Raw genomic sequence first — 13,444 nt, forward strand, 5'->3', positions numbered from 1 at the left:
AAAAAGGTAGTAGAAACATCACTGAAAATATTTGTGGAAAAATGAAGTAGAACATGAAATATTGAAGGTTTTAATTGAAAAATAATACAGATAAATGGTAGGCATAAAAATTACTTAAATGACTTAAAAATAAAATAGAAGCATTTTGTGATAAAATTGAGAGATTACATAGAAACCATTTTTGACAAAATTGAAGAAATATAGGGAAAAGAGTTTTAAAATTAAATAATTTGTTGGAAAATAATCCTAAAAAACTTAGACAATTTTTTCTTTACTAAATGGCCAAGAACATAGAAAAATTTTGAGATGAAAGGGAAGATTTTCATGGAATATATTCCTGATAAAATTGAAGAAATACATAGAAAAAAAGTATGAAAGTTGAAGATTAAAAAAGGAAAGGGATACTTCTAAAAGGATAAACATCAACATATTTCTAAATTAAATAGAGAATTAGAAAATTTTGTTAAAATTGGAGAGTTACATGGAAAATGATCTTAATAACATTGAGGTGCTATAAGGGAACTTCAGGTAAGCTCCATTTTTGAGACAACCTGAGCACAGAGTCGCTGCCCATAGTAAGGAGGAGCAGACATATGAGCAGTGGCAGCAGTGGTGGTTGGTCCTCCCTAGAGCTGCATGGGAATTGTCCGCCAGGTGTAGCCAGATGTTTGCACCTGTGAGGTCCCTTGTGGTGCTCCTCCCTTGCTAGATCAGGCCGTGACCTCTGAATAACTTCACTATCAGGGCTGAATCTGCTCAAAATACTTGGACCAGGGGCTTGCTTGAAGAAATGCGATGGAGAGGTCTGCAAATTTGACAGGGCTGGTTTCTCTGGAATCTTCTACAAGTCCTGCCCTCAGCATTGACCACTTAGATGTAAGATCCACGTGCAATTAATTTTGTAGAGCAGTTAAAAGACCTCTCATATACTGGGGAGCACTGCCATATTAAACTGAGATGTATAAGAGTAGAATTTGTGATGTGAAAGACTTACCAAGCTTAGGAATAGTGACAGTAAGTAGCATTTAGCGGATGGAGGACGGCCTTAAAAACACGCCATGGATGAATAGTGTGCTAAGCAGGGCAGTTAGACCTGAGAATGCTGAGATTCACATGTTCACCAGGTTTGTTTAGAAATCTGTCTCAAAACCATCATGGGGACAACTGTGATGTACAACCAGCCAGTGTGAACATGCTTATAGCAAAACACGGGTATAACAACCTGCTCAAACTGTCATTACAGAGTCACAACCAACAATAAGGCCTGGTGTGCCTGATACCCTCATTTTCTAATTGAGGAAACCATAGTTCGGCCACATGGGACAGACTACAGTGGGTGACAGACATTTGAGATGGAAAAACATGTATGTACATGCAGACAGGAGCCGAGCATGGCGGTTCTCTGAGAGGCAACACTAGTGACTTACTGAGACAGATGCAGATACTCACAGCCAACCATTGGACTCGGGTCATGGATCCTAATGGAGAGTTAGGGGAAGGATGGAAGGATAGGTATGGGAAGCCAATCCCTTAAGAAGACCAACAGTATCAAGTAACGCAGAACCCTGGGAGCTCAGAGAGACGAAGCTGTCAACTGAAGAGCACACATGGGCTGGTGCTTGGCCCCAGGAACACATGTAGCAGAGGACAGCATTGTCTGTACTCAGTAGGAGACTATACAACTGGTTTGTTTTTGTTTTTGTTTTTGGTTTTGGTTTTGGTTTGGTTTTTCGAGACAGGATTTTTTTATTTTTTCCCCCCAAGAGAGGGTTTCTCTGTGTAGCCCTGGCTGTCCTGGAACTTATTCTGTAGACCAGGCTGGACTTGAACTCAGAAATTGCCTGCCTCTGCCTTCCAACTGTGGGGATTAAAGGCATGTACCACCACCACCACCCAGTATTTTAAGTCATTTTTAAATGACTTTTTTTATTGGCTATTGTCCTTATTTTCATTTCAAATGTTTTCTCCTTTCCTGGTTTCCCCTTCCTGAAATTTCCTATTGCATCCTCCTTTCCCTGCTTCTGTGAGGTTTCTCTTGATAAATAATTGTTGAGTATATATATATATATATATGTTTTAGAGCACAACAAATAGCATTCACTCACTATAGTGTGTATATATATATATATATATATATATATATATATATATATATATATATATATATATATATATATATATATATATATAATGTATACTATGTATTCACTATAGTATATCAATCTACCTATACTATGTATATATATTTTAACAATATATTGTTTAATATTTAAATATAATTAATTTAAATATATAAATTCAATTCAGATATTCAGCTATATTTGCAATTATATATAGATATATATACATATATATATACATATATACATATATATATATATATATATATATATATATATATATATATATATATATATATATATACATACATACAAATAGGGAGGGCAGGATCAGCTAATGGGTGAGACAGGAGAGAAATACAGTGTCAGGAAATATAAGTATGTAGCACTGGAGGATGGCAAATTCCCCAGGAGAGATGTTTGCCTCTAGAAAGTCCCAGAAACCAGGGAAGTGAGAAGTTCCCAGGTTCCAAGGGAAATTATGTCACCAAAATATCCAAAAAAGAGGAGACCAAACCCATAGAGACCACTAACAATAGATAGGCAAAGGTGCCCATGGAGGGGCGGGGCCACCCATCCATATCAAAACTTTATACCAGAACTGTTCCTGTCTGAACAAATGCAAGACCACATCAGAAGAGTCAGGGGGAGGACTGAAGGAGCTGTAGGGGATTCCAACCCCATAGGAAGAGCAATATCTTCTAACCAGGCCACACAGAACTCCCAGGGACTAAACCACCATCCAAAGAGTGCACAGGGAGGTGCCCATGGGTCCAGCTGCATATGTAGCAGAGGATGGCCTTATCTGACATCAGTAGAAGGGAGGCCTTTGTCCTAGGGAGGCTCGATGCCCCAGTGTACGGCCGGACTAGAGCAGTGAGGTGGGAGTGGGTGAGTGGGTGGAGGGAAAAAGAACAGTGGGATGGGATGGGGTGTCTGTGGAGGGGACACAGGGGAAGGGTGATCACCTGAGATGTAAACAAATAAAATGATTAATTTTAAATTAAGGAAAAATTCTCCATTATATCAACATGATATCTTTCCGATGACTGCAACAGAACAGGAAGGTCAGGTAATGGTAATAGAGAGGAAATAGCAAAATCAAATGGCAAAAACAAGGAAACTGTGTTAAATGCAATAGTGATGTATCAGAATTCCAATTAAAATGTCAAATAAGACTGAAAATGCTGCAGATTTAAAGAAAACAAAAGATGGCATTTGACACAAATCACTCCCTGTGACAGCACTTTAATAACCCTATGTTATATGATGAGTTTTCATTCTCCCTAGCAAGTGCAATTTTAAAGTCAGACTGATTTCTGACTACATAGAAGGAATTTTCAGTAGTCCGTTAGGGAAAAAAAAAATCTCACATGTGTGTTTTGATTGCTCGATTAAGCATGGCCACATTCTCTGTGACAGTTTTCCTTTTAAAGGTGTTTTTGGTAGTTCAATCATATATGCAAATTGACAAAAACAAAAGAGATTATTCAACTCACTCCATACCCTTTCATTCTTTTTCTTGTTATAAACTAAATTTCTAAGTTATCATTATTATTATAATTATAATTAGTAGTAGTAGTAGAAATTTTAAAAAAAATCCTGTAATAGGACAAAATTAAGGAGAAATAGATGAAAAGAAGATAAAGAAAAATGTCTCAGAATCCCAAAGACAAACACAAATTCACAAAAAGAAATTCCATAAAAGCCGGGCTGTGGTGGAGCACCCCTGTAATCCCAGCACTCTGGGAGGCAAAGGCAGGTGGATTTCTGAGTTCGAGGCAAGCCTGGTCTACAGAATGAGTTCCAGGACAGCCAGGGCTATACAGAGAAACCCTGTCTCGAAAAAACCAAAACCAAGAAAACCAAAAATAAATAAATAAATAAATAAATAAAAATTAAAAAAGAAATTACATAAAAACACAAAATTATGAGCCACAATAAACATAAACAGAACTTTGAGGTAAAATCAACAACAACAACAAAATACAAAACAAAAGAAATGAACATAAAAACCAAATATAAAAGTCTCCTGGAAAGCATTATTAGACAAAGAACAACCAACAGTGTCTTTAACTTTGTATTGTGTTTCCCATCTGATTCTGGGCAAGTGGTTTGCCCTTAAGATAGTTTGAACACCCTGTGAATGTCCTATTATTTACCACATCACCTAAAAAAGAGATTCTTGTAAATCATACTTAAAAGCAATTTTGTTAAATCATTTTTAATATAGACAGGAACTTTACTGTCTCCTTTTTCAATCATCTGCTCAGAAAATGATTTCTACACATAGGATGGCATCCTCAACTTCATGGGATAGATGCCAAATATGGTGTCATCCTTCATTTCATAAAGCATTTTATAATTATAAAAACAATAAATATTGATTTGTGTAAATGGCCATCAACTGGATGGGAAGGGGGGTGCAGTTCCATTCCCCTCTCAATATTGAGACCCCATTTTGAACAGAACCATGCAGGCCCTGTGTATGCTGCCACAGTCTCTTTAATTTCACATGTGCATTTTTCTTTCTTGTTTTACAAGTCCTGTTTTCCACAGTGGTTGTTCTCCATCCCCTCTAGCACGGATAATTCATCTACCTATACTTCCCCAGTGTTCCCTGAGTCCTGAGGCAGGGGATTTTATCCCACATATAAATGTGTGTTCCAAATACTTTCACATTCTAAAAATTGATTGCCTAAGGGTTTTGTATTTGTTCCTATTACAGAAGGAAAGCTCTCTGATGGCAGCTCATCAAGACCCTGTTATTTAAGTGTAGCAGAATGTAATTAGAAGTTATTTTACTGCTATGTGTCCTTATCATAACATGAATATATGTAATTTTACACAGTCTCCATATATATATATATATATATATCCAACTATATACACATTCTGTAAGAATTAATGAGATAAGAGATCTGTGCATTTCAGGAATGCACTAAAATTTACACTGTCTATTTTCCTCTGAAATGCTATGATTTCAATTTCCTTTGTTTGTGTTCTGTTAACACTCCATTCTCCTAAGTCCTATGAGAACAACTGTTTAAGATCCATGAACAGCTTTCTAGAAATTTTGCCATCTCAATTTCTGATAATCTCTACATTCCTTCAAAAGAGAACACAGATTCTGTCTAGTAGCAAAATCCCATGTTGATAATTCATTTGTGCATTTTCTTTTTTTCTGGTTGTTGCTCTAAGTTGTTACTCTGCTGCTGAGATGGAATCCTCTGAGCAAAAGCATCTCAAGTAATAATCATTTGCTGTGAATGATTCTTCAGTCATGTCACAGTTCATCACTTTGGGAGCTTAGAGTAGAAACTGAAGCTACAAACTGAAGGTAAAAGCATGGGCAACATTGTCTCCTGGCTTGCTCTCCTGCTTGGACAGTGTCCCATGCTCAGGTAGCTCTCTCATCCAGCCCAGGCCCATTTGCTTATGAATATCATCACCCTCAGTGGAAGTACCTTCCCACAACAACCTTAAACACTATTTCACACAGACATAGCAACCAGCCATTCTGATGAGAGCACACCCTCAACAGAGTATCCTTCAAATAACTGTAGTTCCGAAATGCTGAAATGTTGGCTGATTCACCTCTTTCCTGATTATTTCTCATTGTGGATTATCTCTTACTGCCCACCTCCTCTCCTAGCTTTCAAAATTAGCTAGCATTCCCTCTTGAATATAAATACCAAACAGGTCAGCAAAAGGGCATCACTCACTCAACACTCTCTGAAAATCTAGACAGCAAACAATAACCCAGGAATAAACACTAAGCCAAACAACACAAACTGAGAAACCAGTACTTAGACCTATACTCACCACAAACGCTGATGCCTAGACACCAACATAGAAAGATAAGGAATATCATCCAGGAAAATAAGTCACTTCTCAGGACACGTTAGACAAATAGAAAAAAGAAGAAGAAGAGGAGGAGGAGAAGGACGACCAGGAGGAGGAGGAGGAGGAAGAGGAGAAGGATGAAGAGGAGGTGGAAGAAGAAGAAGAGGAGGAGGAAGAGGAAGACAAGGAGGAGGAGGACAAGGAAGAGGAGGAGGAGGAAGAGGAGGAGGAGGAAGAGGAGAAGGAAGAGGAAGAGGAGGAAGAAGAAGAAGAGGAGGAGGAGGAGAAGAAGGAGGAGGAGAAGGAGGAGGAGGAAGAAGAAGAAGAAGAAGAAGAAGAAGAAGAAGAAGAAGAAGAAGAAGAAGAAGAAGAAGAAGAAGAAGAAGAAGAAGAAGAAGAAGAAGAAGGTCAATCCGCATAAAGGTCTAGAAAATATTTCAAAGGAAACTATAAATGAAAACTTTCCCAAACTAAAGAAGGAGTGTAAATTTGGTTTTGTCATGGAATGTCTTGGTTTCTCCATCTATTGTGTTTGAAACTGGGGAAGACCCTTGAGGACATTGGTACATGGGGAAAGTTCCTGAACAGAACACCAATAGCTTATGCTCTAAGATCAAGAATTGACAAATGGGACCTCATAAAATTACAAAGTTTCTGTAAGGCAAAGGACACCATCAAAGGGACAAATCGGTAACCAACAAATTGGGAAAAGATCTTCACCAACCTTACATCAGATAGAGGGCTAATGTCCAATATATATAAAGAACTCAAGAAGTTAGACCCCAGAAAACAAAATAACCCTATTAAAAAATGGAGTACAGAGATAAACAAAGAATTTTCACCTGAAGAACTTCGGATGGCGGAAAGCATCTTAAAAAATGCTCAACTTCATTAGTCATTAGGGAAATGCAAATCAAAACAATGCTGAGATTTCACATTACACCAATCAGAATGGCTAAGATTAAAAATTCAGGAGAAAGCAGATGTTGGCAAGGATGTGGAGAAAGAGGAAAACTCCTACACTCCTGGTCGGGTTGCAAATTGGTTCAACCACTCTGGAAATCAGTCTGGCGGTTCCTCCGAAAACTGGGCACCTCACTTCCAGAAGATAATGCTATACCACTCCTGGACATATACCCAGAAGATTCCCCAGCATGTAATAAGGATACATGTTCCATTATGTTCATAGCAGACTGATTTATAATTATCAGAAGCTGGAAAGAACCCAGGTATCCCTCAACAGAAGATTGGATGCAAAAAATGTGGTATATCTACACAATGGAGTACTATTCAGCCATTAGAAACAATGAATTCATGAAATTCTTAGGCAAATGAATGGAGCTGGAGAACATACTAAGTGAGGTAACCCAGACTCAAAAGATGAATCATGGAATGCACTCACTAATAAGTGTATATTAACCTAGAAAACTGGAATACCCAAAACATAATCCACACATCGAATGATGTACAAGAAGAACGGAGGAGTGACCCCTTGTTCTGGAAAGACTCGGTGAAGCAGTATAGGGCAAAACCAGAACAGAGAAGTGGGAAGGGTTGGGTGGAAAAACAGGGGAAGGGAAGGGGGCTGATGGGACTTTCGGGGAGTGGGGATCTCAAAAATGGGAAATCATTTGAAATGTAAATAAAAAAGATATTGAATTAAAAAAAATAAAGAAGGTGCATGTTAGTGAACCACAAGCATCAAAAATACAAATCAGATAGGGAAAGAGTCCCTTTGCCACATAATAATCAAAACACTACACATATGTATTAAAGAAATATAAAAAGACTACAGCAGAAAAACATTAAATAAACTAAACAAAAAGTTGTAATGTATGAAATCAGAACTATTAGATTCAAAACTGCCTTCTTTTTTTAAGGAATCAATTAATTACTTATACAATGTTTTCCCTGCAGGTATTCCTAGAGACCAGAAGAGGGCACCAGATCACATTCATATAGTTGTGAGCCACCATGTGATTGCCAAGAATTGAACTCTCATGAACTGTATAAGAACAGCCAGAGTTCTTAATCTCTGAGCTGTCTGTCAAGGCCTATTCCTGCCATATTAATGTATATTATAAAAGACACACAGATCTGGGCACAGGTGCTGCATAGTCCCAGAAACAACCCATGGACCTACAACAAAGCAACTGGTCTAGATGTTTTGGACAGAATTATAATCAGCAATGATACTGAAGTTATTAAGAGGTCATTGTCTGAATTAACAAGTAAGAAGCACATCTAGAAACCTCACATGTAGTCACATCTCGCTGATGTTTCCCATCCAGCTCCATAGACGACCCACCAACCCAGTGCATACAGCTCAGCAGTGTGTTCCTCCCCATTGTGGGCAGATATCCTGTGCTCATGAGGTCTTGATTTCAGAGCTTCCCTGAGGTCCCCTCACAGCACCCAACAGTAGAGTTCAAAGCAGGATGCAGAGAACAGTTCAAGCTGCACAGCCACAGTGAAGACACAGAAAGCCTCCCGGAAGATCTCACCTCTTTGTCTGACTCTGCCAGCAGACTTGATTGGCCAGGGAGTCTAACCGCTCCTCAGGTTAAAGTGTGCTTCTGGTCTAGGCCTGCCCTTTTCCAGATTTCAGGAGTGGATTGCACTCCATTAGCAACTGAAAGAAGATTCCAAGACAAATCTTACCCTACCCAGTCCTGTGGGAGGACACACCATTCCAGCTCTGGCCAGTTAGCTGCCTGTTCTTTCCCTCTGTGAACCAAGATGTTACCAGGACCTGACTTCTGACATTGCCTTAGCTTTTCTCAAAGCAGTTGTCTTCTTCCCATATTCAAGAAGAATAGCTGGCAATGACTATTACTCAATATGCATTGGTGGTATCTCTCTGACCGACTAATGGATGACCCAATGCTTGACCCAGGGTATTAACATTAAAGATGGAGTTGTAATGGCAAGAGTTTTACCCAGGCAGTGGTGGTACATGCCTGTAATCCAAGCTCTTGATAAGCAGAGGCAGGTGAATTTCTGAGTTTCTATCCAGCCTGGTATACAGAGTGACTTCCAGGAAAGCCAGGGCCATACAGAGAAAACCTGTCTCTAAAAAAAGCAAGAAATAACAAAGAAACAAACAAAAAACAACTGAAGAGTTTTGTTTATGGCTAAATGCTGAGATCAGGAAAACTGAAGCTTCCTTCAACAGATGATAGGTAGCCAAATACCACAGGAGAAAAGCCAGAAACTTAAGGGGATCACTGTTGAGTACTATTACTAGTCAGCACATTTTCATCCATGGCAAAGGAAAGAAAGAACACAGTTGGATTAGAACAGATTTTAGAGATAAGCCTATATCAAATCGTAGAGAAAGTGAGTCTTTCTATGTATATAGAAAGGGTAGTTAATAGAATGTCCCAATAAAGTCTGTCAGCGAAGGAAAGCTAGAAATATCAGATCTTTTTTATTTCATGTAGCAGGATATTACAGCTGATCTTCCTTATATACCAGAATACTTAAGAAATAAGTACTTCCAATGTGAGTTTTAAAACAAAATAATAAAACAAATCACCTTTGTTTTGTAAAATAAAGTAGTACAAATAGAAAAAACAAAAATGACCTTTCCACTTGTAGGTTGCAAAAAGCATCTACAGCCTAGATCAAAGGTGGATCTCAACATCTCAAAAGATCAAGATTAAGAAAGGGCTTTTACTCCCAAAGGTATAATTAAGAAATATTCCCCAAAGTAAACAGAGTTAGAGTTAGGGTTAGGGGATTAGACTATTATGGCTAGAATCAGGACAAGGGTTGTCAGAGTTGCGATGCTTAGGAAATTAAGGAGTTAATATAGGATTAGAGATTTAGGATAAGTCCCAGGATTAGGCTCAGGTTTAGGGTTAATGTGGCCATCATTATTCTTGATGGTTTCACTGAATAAATAGAATCCCTATTACAAAAAGAACAAATGTCAGGGTTAGGGTAAGTCTCAGGATCAGGTCAGAGGATTTGTTGGTTGTGCTGTGTGAACTCAGCTCCTATCTTTTTGCTCATCTGCCTTCCTAGTCCTCTTTTTCATAATATCAAAATCTTTCCTGCTCCAATGAGGGTGGAAAATGAGTTATCCAGGAACCTAGAATTCCCAGAAAGGAAATATCTTTACATTATTATGGGACCCAGTTTACATACAACAGAAAACAATACAGTTTTTGTTGTTCTCAATTTCATAAGATGGACAAAATCATGGGACTTGGTGCCCATCTTTGGTAATAATATCATAAGTATTGCATGGGCCAGGTGTCTTCACCATAGATTTAGTAAATATAACCAAATGGTACAACACAAAATGGTCTCCATCATTATTCTTGGTGGTCTCACTGAGTCAATAGGATCCATATTGTATAAAATATCAGACCTATAAGTTATTCATTTTATATCTTAGTGGTTTGTTCTGTTCTTATTCTGATAGCTTCTACCTTATTTATTCAATGGTTTCTCTAAAGAACCTAAAAGTTTATCTATACCACTTCCAAACTAGCATTCTAACAAAGGAAGTGATGACTTTGATATTCACAAATTCAAACAGATAAACAAGGGATAAGTTGCCAAGGATAGACAGACTGCTGCCAGCAAAGAATAATTGTGCTACCCTATGCTGGGTCTCACTGTCATGTAGCTAATTTTCTTCTGAGATAAAATGGCCTTCAGTACTCTTCTGCTGCAGCTATGTATGGTTTACTTTCTGTCCAAACTAAAACTATGTTTACTAAAGATCTTTATGTGAAGTTTTCACAAGAAAATCAATCAAAATTATGGAAAAAGAATCTTAGGCAAGCAAATAAACATAAATTCATGGCTTAATGAAATTTGTCTTTTGTTACTTTTGTATAGAATATTCACATGGAATCATGATTTATTCTTCATATCTTTTTCTTAATACCAAATAGATTACAAGTAAAGTAAACTGGTTAACTTTGACTAAGTTAATTTTATTCATAATAAATAAAATTAAAAATGAATATGTATTGACCAAACTATATTTAATCAATAAATCCCCACAGGCAAAATAAAAATAAAATGATATTATGTCTCTGAATCTTTATTTGTAATGGGTAACTTGATGATATATGTATTTAAATTGTAATGTCTACTTTTAAGTACCTGATGTTTGTAAACATACAGATCTGGTCACAGTGATATCTCTATGAACCCTGTTCCAATGCTAGTATAAAACAAGGTCACTATCCTTTAGGGTTCTAAATTAATTTTAAAGATTTTTGTTTTCCTAGACCTGAGTTTGCTATTCATATTCGACATTGTCTTCACTCAATGAAAGAAAGTTATCTGTGTGCTTTGAAAATGAAATATGCATGTGTAAATATTTATATAGACAAAAACACTTTAATAATTTAAACAATATTTATTTCCCAAAAGGCCTCACTAAAAACCAATAAATATACTAAGATAGAAAGATCAGCATAGGGCTTCTGACTTATTGTCTAAATTGAACAACAACCATTTTCATATCTTAAATGCCCTTGAATTAATATAATCACAGAAAGCCTTTTTAAATGTTATTAAAACTCTATGAAATGAGAGGACATGGGTGGCCAGTATTTCTATAATTTGTAGGGGGAATAACTAGTTAGGTCATGTGAATTTGTCTAAAGATTTCCTGAGTAAATTGTTTTTGATGTCTAGAATATACTTCAGGGCTGGAGAGAAGGCTCAGCATTTAAGAGTGCTGGCTGCTCTTCAAGAGGTTCTGAGTTCAATTCCCAGAAACCACAAGGTGGATCACTATGATCTGTCATGGGATCCTCTGCCCTCTTCTTCTGTGTCTGAAGACAGGGATATTATGCCCACATACATTAAATAAATAAATAAACAATAATTTGACCATTATCCTTTGATAAACTATGATATTTTTAAAATGTGGTGTCATTGAAACTTAGAAAGAGGGAATAAAAATTGTTTATTCCCCACTGCTGAATTAATGTTCTGACAATACAATGTGGATATATTTATTAAACCTATTGTATCATTTGGTGTTAACATTTAACGGTCTTAATGAAGAAGGATTTACATATATATATATATAAATATATATATATGCTACTATGTCTTCTACTCTGATCCTACATAGTTGGAGTTCAAGGTCCCCCTTTTATCATCTTAAAAAGCTGTCTGAAAGCACATTTTCTAAAAAGGAGAAGGGCCAGGACTACTGAGTATCATCAGCCATCTTATTTTTCATTCCATTTCAATCATTGGGAAGAAACAATAATTAAAGCCACCTTATTTTGGTAAATATTATTTATTTATTTTTTACCATACTTGAATTATAAACGTACCAAGTAAAAGACACAAAAGACTTGGTATTCATAATAAGATTTAAAGCACTAGAGTCGGACAGACTATTTTGTATAGTTCCTGTTAATAACTGTGAGATATCACTTGTCTGCAATGGGGAGTTAGAGAAAGGATCCAAGGAGCTGAAGGGGTTTGCAGTGCCACAAAAGGAACAGCAATGATTTACCCAGTACTCCCAGAACTCCCAGGGACAAAATCATCAACCAAAGAGTACACATGGAATTACTCATGTCTCCAAACACATTGGCAGCAGAGGACAGTCTTGTTAGAGACACCAAAAGGAGGAGAGGCCCTTGGCCCTGGAAAGACTTGATGCCACAGTGTAGAGGATTACCAGGACAGAGGAGCGGGAGATGGTTGATTGGGGAAGGGAAATGGCTTAATAGATTTTCAGGAGAGGGGGAATCAAGGACAGCAGACAAAATTTGAAATGTAAATAAAGAATATATCTAATTAAAAAAGAAAAAAAATAGATACGGTGGTCAAAAATCTGTATTATAAACTTTCCTGGTACTAACCCACAAAGAGTACTGCAACTTATGAGAAGGCAAAAACACAAACGATTGGAAAAAGGAAGAAGGAGGAGGAAAAAGAGGAGGAGAAGGAGAAGAAGGAGTAAGAGGAGGAGGAGGAAAAGGAGGAGAAGGAGGATAAGAAGAAGCAGAAGAAAACATTTCCAATAAAATCATAAATGAAAATTTTCTTAAACTAAAGAAGGTGCCTGATAAGGTACAAGAAGCATCAACAATACCAAACAGAGTGAGAAAAAGCCCCTTGGCCACCTAATAATCAAAACACTAAACATATCAGAATTATTAGATTCATACCCATTGTCTTATTTTTAAGGAATTAATTCATTACTTATACAATATTCTCTCTGCATGTATTCCTGCAAGGCAGAAGAGGGCAAAAGATTCCATTTCCTATGGTTATGAGCCACCATATTGTTGCTAAGAATTGAACTCCTGACCTGTGTTGGAACAGCCAGAGCTGTTAACCTCTGAGCCATCTCTCCAGGCCTATTCCTGCCTTCTTAATGTATATTATAAAAGACAAAAAGGTCTGGACACAGGTGTTGCATATTCACAGAAACCACCAATGCTGCTACAAAAAAGCAACTGGTCCAGATTTTTTGGACAAAA

This window comes from Apodemus sylvaticus, chromosome X (assembly GCF_947179515.1).
Source record: "Apodemus sylvaticus chromosome X, mApoSyl1.1, whole genome shotgun sequence".
Lineage (NCBI taxonomy): Eukaryota > Metazoa > Chordata > Mammalia > Rodentia > Muridae > Apodemus > Apodemus sylvaticus.